This window comes from Camponotus floridanus, unplaced genomic scaffold, assembly GCF_003227725.1.
Source record: "Camponotus floridanus strain SB8 unplaced genomic scaffold, Cflo_v7.5 scaffold25, whole genome shotgun sequence".
Taxonomy (NCBI): Eukaryota; Metazoa; Arthropoda; class Insecta; order Hymenoptera; family Formicidae; genus Camponotus; species Camponotus floridanus.
The window spans coordinates 1,605,578-1,617,979 of NW_020229381.1; the positions used below are offsets into that span (position 1 = coordinate 1,605,578).

The following is a 12,402-nucleotide window of genomic DNA, read 5'->3' on the forward strand; positions in this document are numbered from 1 at the left end:
CTAAATTATATCAGAGTAACAATTATTTCTATAATTATTGTGTTTTCAGTAGTCCTATTAACGCGTGTTCGGAATTTTAAAAAGGCCGGACAGCAATATTAAAGAAACTGATGTAGGGTGTTTTTCAATCAAGTTGATACACTCATGCCAGATTATTTCAGTGTACACGTAATTTAACGGTTCGAAGTTACAGCACCTGCTGATGTAATTATCCCACCGAGACACTATACTCGAGGATTACATAACACGATGATGTCAAGAGATGTTGATACGCGACTCGTAACATTTAACGGGCTTAAACAGTGTTTCCTACGTTTCACCTCAATTAATTATTGCGATTATACTGTAGAAATACTTGAGCATTTACGCACGAACCGTTATTTCATTAATACATAATTCTATTCAGAGTTTGACACCCAGTATAGATTTCGGATATAGGTTTATATCGGGCCGTATATCTCCTTGTATCAGCCATACACATAATTACCATCTGATAGAGTCTGTTGTCTGTCGGGAGGTTGATTTCATACTTGTTCTTATTGCCGACCCGTCAAAGGTATCCCCGTGGTGGTAGGATGGCCGATCTCGGACGGGGGCCTTAGGGCCGCATAGGCCCCTTCTCCCGTCTCGACCAATCACTGACCCTTGGTCTGCCTTAACGCCGAGAAAACGCACGAGAAAAAGAAATATGATTAGGCCTGCTACAGGACGATGCATCGACCAGTTCGAGAGTGTCGGTCGTTTCGATGGCCGCCGATCGAACTTCGATCATTGGTCGATGTACTCAGCCATTTCGTATATATCCTGCATGTAAATTTCTCGTATAAAATATACTTAAAACCAAAAATATTTGTGCACTAGTCCTTCTTATAATTTTACAAGTATTATGCTAATTTTGATGTATCCTTTATGTGGGAAGTTATGATATTTAATCGTTTATAATAACGTATGGATTGATTCGAAAAGATTTGTTAGAAAAAACAATCGGCGATTCTATCTAAATGCAACAATACGACGCGAAATAAATGTAGCAGAATTATAGCAGGATGTCAAAAGTAACAGAAGCGCATTTCCCATCTCGATATACGTGAATTGCGCGAGACGTCATATGTACGTACGTCACTCCGGAATTAATATAGCATGAATCTTGGCAACAAATAGCATTGTCCTCGACTCTTGCAATTCCCACGGATGAGAATGACGCCTGAAAGACGTTCCTTCGAATCGCCGATGCAATGCAATCAACGCAACACCTGTCGAAAATGCAGATTTACGGTGCAGCTGCTTCCGCCGGCGCGAGCAAGCAATAATTCCGGCGAGAGACGGAGGACCCGTCCATAATTTCGTGGTTTCTTCCATTCCTCAGTGGCTGTCTTATTCGGGCCGAAAGAAGCTCTCGTCGGTATCGCGAACCGCGCGTTCATCCTCCCGCTCTCGCCCCTTCGGGACGGTGCGGTGCCTCGCATTGTTTCATTAGACCACGTCAAAATATTAGGGCTGCAACTCGTTCCTGCCCTCTCCGATACACGTTACTGAAACCTCCCACAGCCCAAGGCCCTTAGACGTTAATGCCGCATGGACGGCGAACTGACTTGCGTATAATTACCGCATTCGGCCATTTATACCAGGTGGCTGCTAAATCCAGAGCGCAAGCCTCGCTTCTACGCACCATCCATCTGGGATGGCCGGCGATCGCGCGGGAAACTGTCAGTATTAATTCACCAATTAATACGACGTTTTTACAATAATGCTTCTGATAGAATAATGCTTATTATTACATAACGCAGCTAATTATATACGCAAATTTTTCTTCGCTATTTCAAAAATGTCAGTCTATGACTACTGTATTCATGACACGCTTTGCTCGCTTGCAATTTTGCCTCTTATTCATAAACATTACATATTTTTTTCCTCTGTTATTGTGCTATTGTACTATTGTTCATTAAGAACACTTTCTCGACTTTATTCGGCTCATGATAAAGTGTTACGTGTGTAGAAAATCGCATCGTGCCAAACAAACATTTGATAAATACCTATGCGAGGGGAATAACCTGAGATCCCGTCGCGCACAAAGACGTGTCACATGCTCGAGTTTTTTTGTTACGATTTCGTCACGCCATTCATCGCGCGTATGCGTTTCGGTAGGAGCCATTCTCCCACGCAGAACAGCCATCGAATCCGCTTCTTTCATCCTTCCTTCTTCATCCAGATAAGTATCTCGAGCGAGCGAGTTCACCGGTTACGTCCAAGACCTGGTGGAAGATCGAAATTTATTTCAAATCCGCCATGTGGAAAGCGTCTTTCTGTCGAATACTTCACGCTCCGGATTCACTCGAACGACTTTTCACACTGCCGTAACGTCGATTTTCTTGACGCGAAAAAGACCGAGTGCTGCGCGTCTGACTTGAATCACGTGTTTACTGTCGCCTAAGACGCTAAATATCACAATATATGAGTCGCACAATATATATTGTATCTTATAACAAAATAAAAGTGATCGAAGAAGAAGAAAGACAAAGAGAGAAATTCGAAATTAAGAATTCCATCTCTGAAAAGTGGAATAAGAATTTTAAAGCGATGCATCACTTCAGTGATATCAATGTGAACAACTTGAATAAAAAATGTAAGATGAAAGAAAAGCATGAAAGAGAAATCAGAATTTCTGTAATAATAATAAATCAATAAAAAAGACGACATAATATATACGGTATATAATCTCCGTTAAGATATAACGAATAAATTACACGGGACGCGATTAAAGTAAAGAGAGCACCGCATTGACTTTGCTCCGGCACGCCCTTCTTCATTTCCTCTGCTGCATTGTAATTCACAACCGTAACGCTCGATGCAATTGGAGATCTCTACAGGAAGGTGGGCCGGGGATCGTAAGTGCAAACGAGTCAATCTCACGAAATGGTCGATTTTAAATGAGTTCTCTCTTGAGAACGAAAGCGTCACCTGTCACCTTCATAAGCATCGAGACGGCCTATTGTCGTTCACGTCCGGTCGCATATGGGCGCCCTATTGTGCGAGGCTTATATTTATTCATTAATAATTATCGAGGCGGACTGAATTTTGTTCCGATCAGAGATGCACGTTAACGACGATCGTTATTATTTCACGCTGCGTAAAAATTGTTATTAATAATTGTCTCTTGTCTTTTTCTCGAGATGCGATTGAAAAGATAAAATCGATTGCAAAATTATTTATTTATTAGATTGATTTTTATCAGAATTTACCTAAATATCTATACATAATATATGTTAATATTGACAGAAAGAAAGATTTGCTCTTTCTTTTTATTTTAAATTGTAAAAATAACACTTAAATTGCAACTATCGCGTGTGTTTTGCGCGTACATATTGTGTACATATTGTATGTGAGGTATGACGATGGAGTCAAAACGTAAAAATCGAAAATCTCAACGAAAACTTCTCACGTCAATACGACAAAGCTTTGAGAAGAGCGACGAAGAGAAAAATCACTTACACAAAGAAAACACCCTCGGCTCTCTCTAGAGAGTATCAATCGAGGAGATCGAGCCTTTGGAAGATTATTTTTATAGACGACTCTCCTTCCTGATCTGTCCTTTCACGAATGGCTTACCCGGAGATACGAAGAAATCGTATATTGGACACCCACTCTTTTCATCGCGTAATCTCAACGAAAGACGCTTTAGTTTTGCTCTGTATTCTTCACTTGACGAGTTTAATCATCACATTGATAAAAAATCGTATGCTTTACAAAAAAAATGAAACATTTCATAATAAATATGATGTAAAACGATACATTTCGCATATTTCGATGCATCCCTTAAAAAAGTAACACATTTCAATAAAATAAAAATTTATGTTATCTTTATCCAGATAAAGTTTATCGGAAAATACAACGATTACATTCGTTCTCGTGAAAAAATTAATTTTATATCGACGTAACAATAGATGAACGATATAATCTGAAGAGGCCTGATACGCCGATAAGCGTTTTGCACGCTAGAGAACTTCATCTAATGTCTCATCTTGCTAATGATCGCATACTGCAACACGCTCACAACGCATTACTTGCCGATCGACGAGCGGGAAAGTCCTTCCATTATCTGGATTAATGGCTAAACACGCACAAGAGTTTCACCGACGAAATCGTTCGGAGCTGCACCTCGTCGACGGCTACCGATCAATTAACTAATGATCGCTAATTAACGCTCCCCAGGGACAGTAATACCCGATAATACGTGGCAGGCCGACGTACAGTGGTATTATCTTACGTTAACCCGTCGGAGGCCAGAGAGAGAAAGAGAAAGAGGGAGAGGAAGAAAGAGAAAGGGAGAGAGAGAGAGAGAGAATCGAGGCAGGTCTTGGAGGCCTTAGTTTGAGTTTAACCGTGGTTCAGCGCCGTGCTGAGTAATCAAACAATTACAGGGGCGCGAGGGGAAAATGCGCGGGGTGTTACCGGCCACCAAAACCTTCAGCAATCATGAGACGGCGAAACGGACGAAACGAGCGAAGGAGAATGCGAATCCGAATTCGAGGCGACTTCAGCGAAATAATCGCTCGCTAGCTAGTCGATATTATCGCGCAGCCGAGAGTTCGGCAGCTCCCAAAACGCAAGCTAATTGACTGCTAAATTATCACAATTCGCCCTCTATCTCTCGTCGTTCCTCTCTCGCTCCAACTTTAAGTTAGAAGAGGATTGCGCATTCTCTCCGAGCTGTCTTTTATATGTGTATAGTAAATTAATTGTTATAACGCTACAATTAAATTTTATAATATAGGAGATTTTTTATATTAATTAAGAATCGCGACTGTTGTTATATCTATTTTTCTAGAATACAATGTAAATAATATTATAATTTTACACAAAGTAAAACCAAATAAAAAACTATCGTAATAATTATTTGTGATAATTATATACAATAGTATAAAAGTACGCGTATATGAAATAATTATAAAATTAATAATTATAAAGATTAACCTTATCAACTTTTTACATCTTTCTTTAATTTGCTAAAACTATCCGCATTAATTATTTCATCGATTTTAACATCTATTTTGTTTCACATGTGCGCTACTCGACTCCAATATATATAAAACAATTGTGAAAATTCAAAAAATGTATAATGTCTAAGCCACGCTTTTTGACGCACGTTTTGCGCTCAAAAGAGACTAGTGGAAATTGGTTCGCGATGATCGTAAAACATTGTATTAAAGCTGCTATCATGAATATGTATGCCGTCGAGTTTTCAATTTCAGGCGAATATTTTTCCGACCGCTACATCCGCCGTATTCTTTGCGCAAGTTTTATGAATCGTAAAGGGACATTTATTAATTGCGACTTTTAAATTTCCCGCAATACATCGCAATGTTAGTTGTTGTATCCTCGCGATGTACTAAAGAAAAAAAACTATCGCTGCCGATCGACACAAATTATCTTGCCGGTAAAACGTGAAAGGGAGTAGTTCTCAATGAAAGAATTAATCAAAGAAGTCGACGCTGTATCCTTTATAACAGTTGCAATGGCGAGGCGATTGGGACCTAAGCCGTTATGTCGGCATAAGTGACCAGATTATAGCGATTGCTACCGTGCGTGCACCTTTGTTACATGTACACAGCAGGATGAATCGGCAGTTTGGTTCTTATGGTTAGACTACAATCAGGTTGAATTACAAAGCACGTACGATACACCATGTGGCTGTTACATAATGAAAAACGCAATCACGCGATGCTCCTCGATCAAAGAACAAAGGAAGTTAATAAAGCAATTGCCAATTCATTACGTATCAATTATCTTTTCATTGAAGAACACTGATTGTGAGAAAACGATATGTAACCGAAATATCTCAGCCTTCAAGTATTACAAGACATCTTAGCCTTCAGTATTACAATCATCGGTATTACAGAAAACAATGAATGAAAGGCACAACATTATTTGTCGAAAATATTTTCCATCCACTTTAATTAAGCAAAATATTCGCATATTTAAAGATTAAATAATTGATTATTACGATAGATTAACGTCAACAAGAAAAGTCGTATTGACGTGGCCGATGAAAAGGTGAAAAGGATGAGAAAAAGAAAAGGGGATTCCCCCTGGAAGCAGATTTTAATCGAACATCAAGCCGAGACAGGAATTTACGATCAGGCACGGCTGTTTAGCAACTCGATTTAAGACCGTTCGACGAACCAAACGATACGGTAATTAACATAAAGTATTAATAATGCTTCTATCGTTGACGGTCCTCCTTTTTATGCCAAAGTTCTTTTACCACGGTTTATGCGCCCATTAGATTTTACGATCGAACCGAAAAAATAGCCGAACGATGATGCGTAGGGGGTCGTCCCTTTATCTCTCCCTTTCTTCTCGCACCCTCTGTTTCTTCAATTCTTTTTTCTTCCGCGGCCTCTTCATTATTCCTTTAACTTTCACACGCTTTTCATTATCACAAATAAAAATTCATTTCGATCACAAATTTTTGATGCTCTTTTCGCGGGAAATTATTTAAATTACAAAAAAGAGAAAGATCTCTAAATCTATATTCAATATACCTACTGTTGAGAATCTAATGTTATGTGTTTTTGCAATAAATGCAATGCGACCAATTAGAAAGATACTTAACATCTTCTATGTCTGCATGTCGCTATAATTTAACAGATAGTGATCCAGGAGGGCAAAAAATGCCACGTAACAGCAACAGGGAGAAATGCACGGATGCGGAAAAGGGGTGTGGCATGGACTCAGACATTTCACTGTTTTCTAACAGAGACGATTCCCGAGAGTTGAATTATAGGAGGAACGCGATAGGTGGTCCCAGACGGACTGGATCTTCTTTCGCGAGCGAGATAATCGAAGTCTAAATAAATAAAAACATTTCTCCCCTCGCTTCGTCGACACACTCGTTCGAGCTGCGCTCGTCAGTTTGTCAGAATTGAATTTGACATCGTAACGTCCTTGAATAAAACGTAAAAATCATTGATACAAATATTTTATCATATTAAAATTGTTATACAATTATTTTCTATTTGAAGAAATAATAAATTTAAAATTGATAAATCATATATTATATATTAAGAAAAACGTGATGAAGATTTATTACGATTATCGTCTTAAATAAAACGCGCAATATAAATTATTATCGTCTACATTAATACATTAAAAATAAAAGATGCAGTTGCAAGTTATTATACTACGTACATTCCAACGTTGATTTTATGTCAGACATACAGCCTCTTCCATGGTTTATTAGACCGAGATCGTTGTCCACTTCATTTTCGATTCGAAACATCAGCGGGTGGGCATACCTGACAGCTGAACGGCCCGATATCTGTTCACGGTATTATTAACGTTTACGAAAATACGTTAGCCGCAGACTCGAAGGGCGAGGTCGAAGCGAAATTAGCTGTCCAATACTAATTAGCTTTCAATCTAATTTCATGCAGAGCTTATAATCACTGACCGAACGAAGTCGGAATCGATTGATTCACTTCGAAAATCGAACACGGCTTCGCGAATCCAGAATGTAAATGAATGGTTGGATCTTGATTACGGACTGGGCTATAATTTGACATCCCATATAATTTCTTCAACTTGATTCTATTAATTAGCTAAGAAACATGTATCGAGAATTAAAATAAAAATGTATAAATTATTCAAAGAATGTGGGAGACAAGGATCATTAAAAACTAAATATACAATTATTTTTTTAGACTAGTACATTATAAAATGATTATGCAAACACAATGTAATAATAAACTGTTCTTACTAATAATTTTAAATATCTGTTTAGAGAAAGCAGATATAATACACAATTAATAATTTTCAAAACACGAAGCAAAGCAATGATGCTCGACGATTTACAATAGCAATTTCCCAAAGTATTGCTCTCGGAATTTTAAAATATATTTGTAGATATCGATATGTCCTTTTACAATCGTCCGCAAATCGCCGGGAATGCACGAGCTGAATTATTCAAAGGAACTCGGCCCCCAATCCGAGTCTGATATCACCCGCAACATTCGACGTTTCCCCGAGATATCAAGGAACGGAGAAGAGGCTAAAAAAATGAAATCGGATAGAGAAAAGGAAGTGGGGATGCGAAAGGTCAAGTCCAGTTCGCCGTCCGTCGCGGCCTCTCACGAAAACGCGTGCACTGCGCGACTGGATGGAGAAGGTCCCGATTTACATATTTATTCCACGAGGAAGATCTCACACCGGATAGATGGAAAACGTCGTGACGCTCCATCCGGCGGGATAGACGAGTGCGACGGCTGGCAAAAATCGCCGCCGCCCCTTTGCATCTCTCTTCGTGATCGAAGAAATCTCTCCCGATCAGCAACAACACGAATCACGAATTCAGCATATTGTTCCTTGAATTTAAAAAGATACGGATAAAGAGATACAATATCTAATAATCTTCTCGAACCATAAAATTATTTCATTTAAATTCTCAATAAATATACCGTCATAAAGTAACTCTTGTGAAATTTTCGTTGCAATATTTTCAATAACATTATTTTCCAAAATAATGACACGAAGACTTTGTTGTGCTGTTTACTGTATGCTTATTAAAGCCTGATTTTCGGAATCTTGTCGAATGCATCGCGCGCGGCACTCGACTCGAAAATCCTTTATCCTCAAATCGCCGGAGATAATTTAGTCGGTGTAGACACGGCAAATATCTGTACAAGAGATCGGAATAAGGGTTGGCGTGTCGGTGGTGCTGATGGGGGAGGGCGGGGGAGGTCGGCGCGGAAAGTCTATGTAGGTTATAGGGGAACGGGATCACTAATACAGGAGATGTTTGCGAACCTGTTAATAATGCCGCGTTTGCTCGCCGGGTTATTAGTGATAGCAAACACTTAAATTGTTCTACCGTGGATTAGTAATAGGCGCAGCTGCAAAACTCCGGTCGGCTGCGCGTGAGCTTTTCTCGATGGCACGTCGACTTGTTTCGCCAAAATACTTCAGACTTCCTATAAGCAGACATTCATGTATCAAGCTTCCTACAAGAGTTCATGTAAATGTATGGTGTTTTAAGACAATCGCGAAAATTTGCTTTATAATTACTTCCGTTTGATTGTAGCGATTACGCATCATTTAATTTATCATTTAATTATCATTTAATTTATATAAACGTTGCTTTGTACTTTATTACAAATTTTTCAATTATTCTCTGCAAAGAAGGATAAATTCTCGCATCGTAAATATTTAAATAATTTACCCCCTCATTTTCTTTAGTTTATTTCATTAGAAATGTTTGTTCTATCTCGAGAATCTTTTCTTATTCTGACTTATTCGAGTACACGACGACGACCAAACAACTTCGATAAGTCGCGTGTTTGTCGAAGTATCGCCTCAGCCGCGATACGATCTTACTCCCGTATAGCTTATAGGGCGCAGCTCGGTATATTCTCCGATAACACAGCTCTTCCTGTAAAAGCCCTTTCCAGAGCGCGAGCAGCACCAGCATGCGCGGCGTTATATCCCCCAGGATCCGCCTTGAACACATCCAGCGAAAACCAAACTGGTTTAGCTTTAAGCACGTTAGGTACCCCTTTAATAGCTTATAGGTAAACAAAATTAACATATCTTAACAGCGTTAAGAATTTCCGCGTACCCCGCTCCACCGCTGCAGCCCCGGGCAGACGACGGGGCTAAAGGGGTAAGTTTGTTAAGTAGCGACGAACGCGAAACCGCCACGAGGAACGATGCCAAAGACACGCGATACCGAAGATACGCGATCTTCACGACGTTGTCTTATATTTTCCCGGATATCCCGGATTATGATGGCCGTGAGGCGAGTCAATTTTATCCAGCTGGTTCCTCTTGAATTTCTGCACTTAAAGGCTTTCGATAATTCAATAATTTATATCTATACATTTTATATTCATCTCGACTCGGTTTTTCTATTTTTTATTTTATCTTTGTCGAGGGACTAAGTGATATATCTCCAAATCGCCTTTAATCTCGGTATATTCGAAAGGAGTGAATAATCTCATATGCGCACAGCTGAATGCAATTGTCATCGCACAACAAATGGGTGGATCAAAATGTTCTAGACTAATCCATCGTGCGACTAAGGAGAAATTTGTATTAAGATATTTGCGTTCGCGAGAATAGAGAGCTTTCGTAATATATTCGCAGCGACGGATATTTCTAGTTAACTCGAACAATATTGATTCAGAATAGAATGCGAAGGCGAAACGCGATGACGGATGAATACGCGCTGTGATGCCTCGACAAAATATTTATTCGCGACGGTACACGATTTCGGAACATATTTTGGCATCCGTTCGCACTTTCATGTTACTCAACAAGCATAAATGCATGATGATCATTCTTTGTTTTAACACACTTGTATGCGACACGATGTATCTGCTCGATCAAGTCACAAGAAATCGTGTTTTGGCATCGGCGGGCAATATATAATCATCTATTAGCCATCAGAAGGGGATCAGTCGCATCCTTCTGTGAATTCTCGTTGTCCGCAGGACGTTACTAAATATCCGAAAACCCGAGCGGATTGGCGCGCTGACAGTTCTCGGCGCAGCATAATTCGTTCCGAGTCGAGTCGAACATCGTTACATTAATATTCTGGCAGCGTCGTCCTCCGTACGGTTACTTTACGTGATTTTAATTTCTCCACGGTCTTTGTAATGGCCGGCCTACTCTCTGCTTTGCAGTTTTCGTCGCAAAATCCACAATCCAGAGAAAGCTGCTTCTCGATCGTTGCATGCGAACGCTTTCGAAAATATTATATATTTCTACACCGAATCTACGCGTAAAATCTTTCTATTAGGTTCAACTGAAATATAGACTTTTATGGGACAACTAACTTAGCCTACATTTTATTTAAACGTATTTAATATGAAATGTAATTGTGAAATCACATTTTGTGATCAAAAATATAGAATCTACAAAGAGATATTAGCATCAACGAGAAACAAGAAGAAGCAAAGGAGACGATGAAAGCGAGAAATTAGGAGAAAAAAGGAGTATGAAAATGAAGAAAGAAGAAGAATCAATGACCTCGCGACGACTGCAAAGATTTCGAGCCGAAGAGACACAAATGCATCGCGATGAAATACTCAACGACAGTGCATTCACGGTGGGTCGTTATAGTGGGTCTTTATGTTTCACAACAAAGCATAAATATAGCTGATTCGCCTAAGGCTGCCTTTGTACATATTACACTGGCTGATCCACTATCGAGATATCTGCGTAGGATGTGTGTGGGGTGTACTATTCTCTCGTGGAGTGTGCCAGACGACACGTCGGCTACCAAAAATCAGAGAAAACGAGAGCGAAGCGACCGTAAACACGGCGTTCTGCACATTTTACACCCCAACAGTCGCGTTTGTAAAATTCCTGTATCTTATAAATGACAAGATTCTAATAAAGTTAACAGAAATTAAATTGTGATTTAGATATCTCAAGTAAAATAATTGATAGTATCGATAAGAAATGCAAAATGCATTGAAAACTCGCAGACACTCGATAACTTTAACAGAAAAAGATTGTTATTCGAATAATGATGGGCAAAAGCGCTCTCGATTACGATCGAGAATATGTATTTCGAGTCCATGAGTCATGAGTGATGACGGTGGGTCGTCGTTGTCGGGTCATACACTCGGGAGAGTCAATGCCAGAAATAATATCGGTATACTCGTACGTCGGTGGAGGCGGGGGTGGTGTCCTAACATCATCGGTTAACGAACTATATTTATCCGTTGGGTTTATTCGCGGCTTCTTTCTCCTCCCTTCCGTCGCTTCTCTTGTTCCTCTCTACTCCCCTCTTCTCATCGCAACTTGTTCTTGTTCCGCGGCATCTCTCACTCCTTACGATCCTTTCTTCTTTGTGACAGACAAGAATTCGAGAGATACACGAAATCCGCACTTTCCAAATTGGCGCATTCAACCTTTTGGGCCCCCGGAATTATTCATGAGCCCGCTGAAAAGCCAACCCGCGACGAGTCGTGATGGTATTAAGATGTCGCGCGTATTTGTTGAAATATTCGCGGTGCGCGAGACATGCACACGCTAAAATTCGCGTGTGCAACCTTGTGCGCCAGAATTAATTCCGAGTCCACTGAAAAGCCGGCTTGGAGCGGCGAGCGATTATTTTGAAACGCTGGAGTGTGACGTTAAAGAAAGCGTGTGCGAATGTTCGCGGATAATGTGTCTCGAGATTCGCAATGTAGTCGCATTACGCGTTGATAATTGTCGCCGTCAGATGCACAGCACACATTCTTCGCGCATTAAATCGCAAAGCGAGTTAAGCCTAGTAAAATAAAATATAGAATTCGATGCACCGATTGTATAAAGTGGAAAGTGCGACGTGTTACTTTCGCGTATTTTGCAGTTTGATCGTGAAAGTTCGCGGTTTTCGCATGAAAAATTGAAACGCCC

General features: G+C 39.9%; 1 long non-coding RNA gene across 2 annotated transcripts in view; it reads right to left on the reverse strand.

The window, feature by feature from the left end:
* Positions 1-12,402, reverse strand: part of LOC105248734 — a 176,802-nt gene that overhangs the window by 34,557 nt on the left and 129,843 nt on the right. The window contains exon 6 of one of the 2 annotated variants that reach the window (XR_003122885.1): positions 8,820-8,966. The exons of the other annotated variant lie outside the window; for it this stretch is intronic. This is a non-coding gene — a long non-coding RNA (uncharacterized LOC105248734). Of the gene's footprint in view, positions 1-8,819; positions 8,967-12,402 lie in introns of those variants that run through there. 2 annotated transcript variants of the gene reach the window in all.